Source organism: Balaenoptera musculus, chromosome 4 (genome assembly GCF_009873245.2).
Source record: "Balaenoptera musculus isolate JJ_BM4_2016_0621 chromosome 4, mBalMus1.pri.v3, whole genome shotgun sequence".
Lineage (NCBI taxonomy): Eukaryota > Metazoa > Chordata > Mammalia > Artiodactyla > Balaenopteridae > Balaenoptera > Balaenoptera musculus.
This window is the reverse complement of record NC_045788.1, coordinates 127,181,745-127,192,608: the sequence shown is the minus strand read 5'-3', so window position 1 is coordinate 127,192,608 and position 10,864 is coordinate 127,181,745.

Below are 10,864 nucleotides of genomic sequence, written 5' to 3'. Positions count from 1 at the left end.
AGCTCTTTCAGTTTGGCTCCTTTATTAAAGCTCGTAATAAACTCCACCATTTTTATTATTGTAGATAAATGCTTTAAGAAAAAGCATACAAAATGTGCTGGTTTTGCCATTATGTCAAAATTCAGTATATTAATCAACATATTATGTCAATTTTGCATTTATCATTTTATCTTGTATTCTATGCTTCTCCTCTGTGCTGACCTTTCTTCTTGCTAATTTTTATACTTTAACCGTTCCTATATAGGGGCCTATTGGATGATGGCAAAATTTCATAGTCTTGGAAAAAATTTTCTGATCTCCATTTTGCCCTCATTCTTGGAAAATAATATGGCCGGGTATAAAATTCTAGGCTTACAATGTCTTCCCTTCAGTCTTTTTAAGATCTTAACCCACTGTTTTCTGTTACCTATTTTTTGCTGACCAAAAGTCTGCTAAATATTTATCTGGGTTTCCCCTCACTCTGGTAACCTTTACTATATAATCCTTTATGTTAGGAAGATTCAGAGCAATAAGTTAAATAGAAATTATTTTTATTAATTCATTTTGACAGAGTAAACTTTCGATCTAATGAATTCTGGAAACATCAAATATTTTCCCTTTATATACTTCTTCTCAACCATCCTCTCTGTTCACTGAGTCTGTTGGATCCTTCCTGATAAATACCCACATCTTTTGCCTGCTCTTTTGTCTCTATATGATGTTACTATGGTCTGAATGAATGTGTCCTCCCAAAATTCACATATTGCAGTCTAATGCCCAATGTGATGGCATTAGGAGGTGGGGCCTTTGGGAGTGGTTTAGGTCATTAAGGTGAAACCCTAATGAATGGGTTTAGTGCTCTTATAAAAGACCCCACAGAGCTCCCTTGCACCTTGTGTGAATACAATAAGAAGTCTGTGGCCCATCTGACCACAGACTGAGCAGCAAAAAGAAAAAAAAAAAAAAAAGTCAGTGAATATTTTCCAATATATCATTAAAATTTAACATTTAGAAAGATATTTATTTAACAAGCTTCTATCTAGAGCTTAGGAAGGAACAGGGTTTTTTTTTACCTTTTTTTAAAGTAAGCCACTTCATATGGTAGAGTATAGCATAGTGGTTAGAACTACAAAATTTGGAATAAAATAAACTCAGTTCAAAAAAACTCTGCCACTTTACTAGCTATGTGTGACCTTCAGAATGTTATTTAATGTGACTGAGTCTTTCTTGGGCTCACTTGACCATGCCGGACCCTGATTTTAAACACACAGCCTCCAGAATTGTGAGAAATGAATGTTTGTTGTTTATAAGCCACTCAGTTTTTGGTATTCTATAAAGCCACCTGAACAAACTAAGACAGATGCACCTTGATGAATTCAATACCTTCTTCCAAATTACTATCTTCAACTGTATGCAAAGTTTATGGATGTATTTTGTGTATATGTATATATATATATATATATTTTTTTTTTTTTCTGTATATTATGATGTTTTGACATCTTAAAAAAACCTTTCTGGCTGGGGAGAGACTACACCTCCGAGGGCTAGCAGATTCTTAGAGGTAGAAGGTGATTCAGGGATTCAGCTGGGGAACATACTGTTGATATGCAAACCAACCAATGCAAAGCCACACCTCCTCTATCATGTGGCCCTCATACAACAGAAGATCCTCTATCTGGTCTTTGTACTACAGTTGACAATTCCCTCTGCCTTAATCATCCCAGGGAACTAAAGCCAGGCAACTGAAGCCCACACCTATAGCTCAAAGCCCACTGAAATTACGCAAACTAGATATTCCTAAACTGTTGACCCTGCACTGTCTTGCCTCCTTCCCGTGAAAACCCCGAGAAAGGTCATAGCCTAGACCTTCCCCAGCTCCTGCTTCTGCTTCCTGACTAAAACCTGGTGTTCCTCCAGTGGTCCTGTGATGCAAGTTGTGCCTGTCATTTCTAAGGAACTATGAGTAAATTAAACTTTTTTTTCCAGTGGCATTGCCCTTCTGTGTTGCCATTCAGTCACATGTATAAATGAAGACCTAGGCCCAGAACAATGAAAGTAATTAAAATAGTTTTATACTTTAAAAATACATTTTTTATTTTCAAGATTTCTAATTTCTAAAAATATATTACCTATGTTAGCATGTAATAGTTTTATTATTATTACAAATGAATATTTATTTTTTTCAATTCTATTTTCTATTATGGTAACTATCAGCAGATATAATCATATACTGAGAACCCCACATAAACCAAAGTTTGGGGGGTTCTCAATCATTTTTAAAGGGACAGAGGGACCCCCAAATTTTTGGGATTCACTGCTTTCTAGAGGATGGAAATTTTTTTCCCCTTGTTTCAACAAAAACATGAAGAAAAAGAAAGTATAGACAAAGTATTCTACTCTATAGATATGCCAAGAAAACATTCAGAAGACACTCATTTTAAAATGCCATCTTAGCACAAAGTACTTGTGGACATTTTTGAAAGAAAAAAATAAAAGAATTTGGCCATGCTTTATACTGTTTTTAATGGAACGTCAATAAACATTAAGAAAGTTCTTATTCAAGTCCCTTAATGTTGGGAAATGACAGAACAGGAAAACAAGTGAGTCTTAATCCCAAAATATGCTACTCTGCCACAAAAGTAGATGAGTCAGTTTATCCTTGGCCTCCTTAAATCCTTGTGTTTTCCTACCCATCTCATGGACGAATGAATATTTAGGAAGAAATTTCCTCTATTGAACATGCTCTTTCTCCACTATGAGTTTCTCCACTTCAAGAGAACACTTCTGGGGCAATGAGTCAAATAATGCATTTGTTGATTTCACATGTGTCGAAAAATAAAATGCTTCGGGAAGTTTCAAACCAACATTTACTCTAGTCATGCTTAGTCCAATTGCCACTGTCTCGCCCTCACCATTTGTAGCTCTGTTTGCGTTTTTGACTTTCTCTTCAACCTTATTTTAATGGAGACCCACAGTTGTGTGCTTTTTGTACCTAATACATTTCGCCATCTTGCAGCTTTTTTCCAAATGTTTATCTCACTGGTGAGTAAACTGCATTGCATAAACCACTTGGAGTCACTGTCCCAACTATTTCCTTTTCTTATACCTCTGGGCAGCATAAGTGAAATTGTTTACATGGTAGATCTGATCCTTTACTGAATTCCCTTTTCAAATCTATCCATTTTATTTTCTGTCTTAAAGCACAACTGCTTTACACTTTGTATTCTCTTCACTTCTACCACCAATAACAATAGTGACCTCCTTTGAAGAAACGTCTGTTTTAAATAACAGACAATAAATGTCTGTTTTCAGTTTTTTAATTTTTTTTTATTTTGGGGTCAAAACATTTGGCTCAGGAATTAATTTTCTCACATCCTGAAGGATAGAAGTCCAAAATTAGTGTCAGCTGGGTCACATGCTCTCTAAAAGCACTAGGGAAGAATCCTTTCTTGTCTCTTCCTAGCTTCTGGTAGTCGTCCACAATCCTTGGCTTTCCTTGGTTTATAGCTACTGAATCAGTCCAATCTCTGCTCCATCTTCTCCATCTTCACGTGACCATCTTCCCTCTGTGTGTTTGTTCTTTTTGTATCTGTGTCTTATAAGGACACCAGTCACTGAATTTAGGACCCACCCTAACCCTGTATGACCTCATCTTAACTAAATCTGCAACAGCCCGAATTCCAAATAAGGTCACAGTCTGTGGATTTGGATGGCTTCTTTTAAAGAAACAAAAAGTTGTGGTTTTCATTTTTTGTTTAATCTCTTTACCTTAGCTTTTTGTTGTGTGATAAGGACTTTTCAAAACAAAACAAACAAACAAAACCCAGAACCGAAATACCAGGCAACTACCTAGGCTGACCACATTCCAAATTATGAATTGCTGTGTACTATGTACCTAAGTTCTTCCAGGAACCACCAAGAAACTGGAAATGTGAATATTATGTCCACTAACCCTAAGGGTCCCATATATTATATCATGTGATGGGAAAGATAAGTGTCATTGAGTCTTCCCTCAAGTACCAACAACGTATCGTATTGTCACCATTTATATCCTCTTCTGGACATGGGGTTCTAGAAGTTTCTACTAGACTGAGTTATAGATGGTCATGATTGCTTTCATAAGCTACAATTATTTCTCTTTTCCTTGAACTCAGATCAAGATTATAGAAAAGAAACAGAAACTAAATATTTTGTGCTTTATTTCTCCTCACTTAAACCCTGTGGGATTAAAGGAGATTAATTTAATTGAAATAAATTAAAGCAAATGTTGTGGAGAGACTATAAGGTCTGATGTGCTAGGCTCTGGCGGTATGTGTAGATGGGGGTGATGGTCCCTATACTCTACGATGGCAGTCTAGCACATGGCAGAGGGACAAAAAAACAAGCACACAAATGACTTCAACACCATCAGGGAATATAAACACAAGAAGACATGAATGGAAAAAATAAAGTTTTTTTTTTTTTAAATTCCTCTTTACCGTTCACTCAGACATCAGAGGTAATAATGACCATTAGAAGATACTTCTCTCTAAACCCTTTTGGAATTTCCACTTTGCATCAGGCTTTTCTCCAAATTTAGCACCTGGAATGTTTTAAGTATCTTTATTCTTCACAGCCTTAGTGATGTTCTTTCAAAACCTCCTTTCAGGACAGTCAGAGACACACTCCGAGCCAAAATATAAATGGACATGAAAGAGCTAAAACTAAATCCGCAACTGTCGTAGTGGAATAATAATAATAATAATAATAATAATAATAATAATAGTAATATATTATTTATTTGCTGTGCACCAGGCACTTCATACATATTTAAACTCAATCTTTATAAGAACCCAGGAAGGTAAGTGTTACAATCGTCAGTCTTTGGCACATGAAAAACTGGTGCAACAAAGGGTCTAAATGACTTCTAAATTACAAAGGATCACAGACAGTGCCTGGGCTGAGATAGAATCTTGGGCATTTCGGCTTCTTGCTGCTGTTTTGGAGGGATGTACTCAACCATACAGCAAGTTGGCACAAAGTAAATCTTCTGCTACTCCCGTGCCTCACGGTTTAGTAGAAGAATTTTCTTATGATGTTTGGCTCTGGTGGTTTCCTCTAATTACCAAAGCCCCGTGATGACTATCTTTCCACACTGCGGGGTCAGCACAGAGAGGGGGCAGGGAGCCAAACATCTCTTCAGAGCACACATCAGAGGGATGTTAGGTGTCCTTATGTTCCAGAATTTCACAGACATTTGCAGTGTTTAATAGGATTAAACAGATTTAGAATCAAAGAAGTACAACTGAAGTCTCAGTTTTAACTAATCATAAATGTGAAAATTTCTGCAATAAGTGAATCAACCCAGATAAAAAGTGTTGAAAATTTTGATACAGATCATCATGAGACACATCAGCGACATGAAACAGAATAACAGGAAATATAATGATAGACTGTGTGATGCATTTATTAGTATAAGTTTGACAGCTAACATCAGACAAATATACTAATATTGAGTGTTCATTCCTATAATCCGTGATTCAAAAAATATTTAGACTGTCTACCATATGCAAAGCATTGTGTTTAGGCCTACATATAGTGTAGCAAGCAAAACAGGAGTGTGTTCATTCAGATTATTTCTATTTTAGGTGACAGAATTTCTAATTAAGCTAGCATAAACAAAAGTAAAGATCTTATTGACATTGTGAATTCAAGGTTTCTAATGTTACTGTCTTCTTTTTTTTTTCTCCCTCTTTCTTATTTTCTCCCTCTTGTTCTCTTTCTCACCACTGCTTGGCTTCATTCTTAATCTTTTTCCATTGGTGGCATCTCTAAGATAAATGGCAATCATCAGAGACTGACTAAATGTTGTTTTCACTCCCTTTCTTCTTGGGTTCACACCTGCATCCCTCTGCCTTACATCTGGGTTGGTCCCTAAGGCTAGTTATGCCAATGGACTGTTAAGAGAAATGAAGTATGCCACTGTTGGAAGAGGCAAATAAGAGAGAATGCCTTACCTACCCTCTCTTTCTTCCCTTTCTAAGTCAGCCTCAGAGGCAACAGGTGAAGAATGGGGTAGGATCACAGGATGAAACAAGGTTGAATTCTTGATTGACTGCATGGGGCAGCCTCCCACCTGCCACCAACCTACAAAGAACTGTGATATCGAAGGAGAAAATACGATTCCGTAAAAACACTGAGAATTTGAGGGTGTTTATTATACCAGTTAGAATAAACTTCAATTGTGTGAGACCACTGAGAATTTGTGGGTGTTTTACAGCAGTTAGATTTCCGTTTTTAGTACAAGGTCCTTACATCTTTTGATCATGGAAAGAAAAGTACATTTGCCTAATGACCTGGGCAAATGTCCCAAGTGGGAAAACAATGGGCAGAGCTCTTTCTGGGACCAATTTCTATGGCCAGGTCTATGGGGAGCTCTGAGCTGCCAGGTTTGGTGTCAAGTGCCCAGACCTGTGGGAAGGGGACAGAAATGGGATCAGCTTTACTCAAACATGTGGATTAGGGTTCCCTGAAAAGGTGTGGATTTATTATTAGAGAAAGAATGGTTAAGAAAGGTGACAGACACATATCAAAAAACACATGCACAAATACTTTTAAAAAATAGTTAACATAGATGTTTTGTATAGTTACCATTTATCTATTCATGCCTCCCATTTGCAAGTTACCAAGCTAGAAACTGGAGTTACAAGGTGATAAAGATAAGCATCGGTTCTGTTTTCATGGCGCATGCATTCTAGTGGAAAAGACAGGCATAAAGAAAGGGAGAGGGAGGGAGGGAAAAAGAGAAAGAAGGAAGAGAAAGAGGCCAAGAATAATTCTGATACATGGAGTTATCTTGGGCATGCAAAAAGTTTACTTGTGTAGGAGGAACCCAACCATTAAACTTGTCAATGATCAAAGCAAAACATTATTTTGCATTTTTTGGAGAATAAATTGTGTGGCTGAAAGCTAGCAGAGAGTCCAGTTGGGATAGTTTACCCTTTAATCCTCTGACTACTAATTTTTTTAAAATTATTTTTAGATTTTCTGAAAATTCTGTAGAATTTAGCTGTGAAACATATGAGAGGCTTTCTTTATGTCATACTTGATAGTTTCCTGCTGTGAATGCCTCTGCCTTATTTAGTTTCAACCTGCATCATTTTCCTCAACCCACTTTTCTAAAATAAATCTCATGAGCAAGTAGGTGAATAAAATACTGACCGATTTGATTACTGCTTTGGCAGAAATAAATGAAGATCTGAGATGCAGAAAAACAGGCTAGAGATTATATAGTTCATTGTAAATATGTGTTTAGTAATTCACAGCCAACTACTGGTAATTAATTCTAAAGTCATGAGTCAAAAGAGCTCTTTCAGGTATAATTCAACAGTCACTTAAAACATTTGGATCCAAACTGACATGGACTATCAAGGTCTGATAATGACTGTAGGCAGATCTGGTGAGGACTCCTTTGAGAAGATGATTTTGAATGTAGGTCTGAGTTTCATGAGTGACAGCACCGCAACCTCATTCTTTCCTACGCAGCTCTGTTCTTAATAGAATGTGACGCCCCAAATGCCTGAAGGACAAGGGGAATCTTGCTTCATCACGTATATAGACTGGAAAGGGTGTAGATGGCTTGAAAGAGGATCCCGAAATGAGAAAAATGAAGGAGCAAAAGTAAGAGTCTGGCTTTGGGGACAAATACAGAAAAATGTGGGCAAAGATTAGTTCCCTCAACTATAACTCAATCAAATTCTATTTCCTCTTCTCTTCCTGCTGCCTCAAGCCCATCTAGTCATATTCTTAAAGATGAGAGGTAACAACCTCGTTGGGACCCTGGGTCACGTCAGTAGAGGTGAAAGGGGAGTTTCCAACAGGTTCAGGATGGGCTAACGGGAAGGAGAAAAGAGGGAGAGTTGATGGTGATTGTCATGAATGGGCTCCTTCCTGGAACTGAGAATAAAATCTTTATTCAGTAAGTCAGTAAGTAATAGCGGCATTGTTACTTCCTGTTTCCGCCATGATTCGGGGCTTGGGAAGAGGGGTATAGGAAGAGGGACACCTGTGAAGTAAAATAAGGGAACACTGCAAGCTTTTTACCTGCACCCCCATCCTCATGTAGGATCATAACCAGGGTAACTGCTCCTTCCACCTGCTAGTTCCTGTCTAAGTGTGTGTTGGACGGGTATGTATTAGTCCATGGAGAGTCATGAAAAATGATACTCTGTATTACTTTCTTAAACCACCTAAGCAACCAGCACATGGGTTTCCGGAAGGTAAGCTTATTGATTAGGCAGCCACTGTCTTCATTCCTTACTAGCCAGGGGCGAGGCAGGCAGGCTCCAATTGATGTTTATCAGCTTTGTTTGGACTAACTTCCGCTTCTTACTTTACTGACCAGAATAAGGCAAATACTTTTAATAAGGAGAGATTCACTGGTTTCCAAGGAGACTGTGATATTGCAGAGGTTGAACAAAGTGTTGCTACCATGTAAACTTTACTTAAAAAAACAAACAAAGGGCTTCCTTGGTGGCGCAGTGGTTGAGAGTCTGCCTGCCAATGCAGGGGACACGGGTTCGAGCCCTGGTCCGGGAAGATCCCACATGCCGCGGAGCAACAAAGTCCGTGAGCCACAACTACTGAGCCTGCGCGTCTGGAGCCTGTGCTCCGCAACAAGAGAGGCCGCGATGGTGAGAGGCCCGCGCACCGCGATGAAGAGCGGCCCCCGCTCGCCGCAGCTAGAGAAAGCCCTCGCACACAAACGAAGACCCAACACAGCCAAAAATAAATAAGTAAATTAATTTTTTAAAAACCCCAAAAACTAGTTGTAGGGCTATGGAACAACAATTCTTACCTGCTACAATTACAATGGCAACAACTACTCATTAAGCAATTTGAAATCTTTGCTTAAATTTGCCATCATGAAGGAAAAAATAAAAACCTCAAATGTTTCAAATTACTCTAGGCTGGAAATTCCTGATTTTCCATGTGTTTCCAGTAACGTTTGATTTTGAGATGATTTTTGTAAAATAAAGAAAAAAAAAAAAAAAGAACTTGAGTAACTCATAAAAGAAAGTAATATGTGCATATTTGTGTGAGAAAAGCTAAAACAACGTTTCACAGCTGGTCAGCATAAAAACACTTGTCGGTTTTACTTTACAGGTAGCACCTGTATGTCTTAAATGATACCATGTACATTACTCACTTGAAGACTTTTATACTGTATAAAATTTCTGCATAAAAAAAATGAAAATCTAGCTTTGCCCAAAATTTATTCTTTATAAAATTAAATAACACTGATTCTGAAGCATATGTTATCTGTCACAAGAGGTAGACCATTCTGTAATATGTCCTAAGCAGAGACCAGAGAAAATGGTTTTGAGTTTTATCAGAAATGCGGTATACTTCCCTAAAAAAAAAAATCTCTACAATGAAGGTCTCAAGGAAGTTTTCTCTGCAAGGGGAAAGGAAGAGCTGGCACAATACCCTCTCTTATTTTCTCAGGACGTTCTATCCCCTCGTCACATCAGTACAGCCTAGATGGGAAACCGAGTTAGGGCGAAGCGTGTGCACAGGTGCACACACGCTGCTGTGTGTTGTGTGTCTAATATGTGTGAGATTGTGCGTGTACACTGACGTGTACACCATTGTAGATTATAGGAGGAGCTGGAGAGGGAGGTAAAGGGTTAGGAAAAAAGAGAAGGATAGTTTAGGTAATAGTTTTACCCTCTAAAAATTTAGGATTCATATCAAAGGTAGCATACACTCCTTTCCCTATTCCCCAAGTGTAACCTTCGGTTTTCATTTCGTTTTTGTGTTAAGAACATTTAACATGAAATCCATCCTCAATAAATGTTTAAGCATACAGTACAGCATTGTTAACTATAGGCACGATGTTTCACAGCAGATCTCTAGATTTCATTCATTTCGCATAACTGAAACTTTATACGCTTGAAGAGCAACGCTCCATTTCCCCCTCCCCCTAGACCCTGGCAGCCAGCATTCTACACTCTGCTTTCATGAGTTTGACTATTTTATGTGGACAACATGGATGAACCTGAAGGACATTATGCAAAGTGAAATCGACCAGTCACAGGAGAACAAATCCTGCATGATTACACTTCTATGAGGTATCTAAAATAACCTTTGGTTTTGAAGTAAGTCTTCTGAGAACTGGAATTTGCAAAGTTGAGTGGCACTTGAGGAAAAGGCTGACCTAGAATCTTCAGAACATTCGTATAGGGCCTCAAGCAGCAGTGGAGCTGCTTTCCTCCCAGCATCCAGCATCCTGCCACTCAGGGACATGATACTCAGGGACTTCAAAATACAGCAAGACCTAGGGTAGGGATCCTGATGTGGGAAAGGAAAACTATTACAGAGTTGACAGGCTGTCATTCTCCTACTTGGGAGGTAAGGAGCAGGTGTTTGACTGGAGGGGAATATTTTATTGTCAGTTATTTCCTCACTTTTAGCATTAAAATCATAGATGGGGGAAGGGGAGGAAATGACACTTTAGCAAATGGAAATTTGAGAAAATACTACTTACAAGGATATACACATCCTCTGAAGTGAAGCTGTACTGGAAATACACAGCTCAAAGCACCTGCAGAAGTTGTTCTCTTGCTTTTTTCCCCTCTCTATTTGCATTTTCCAGTTTGCATTCCAAGTATCTCTTGGTACAGTTGGCTCTATCTCTGAACTGTCAGCATCTTTGAACATTAATCATGCCTTATTCATTTTTATATGTTTCCAGAGAACCTCCAGAGCACTTTGCAGTGGGCCCTCGACAGATATTTGTTACACTGGGTGGATTTTAAGAGAGGTTGTGGATTGCCCATCAAATCAGGGGGAAGGAATTTAGGTTGCAGGAGAGCTGGCCACTAGTGGACTTTTGACTCCCAGG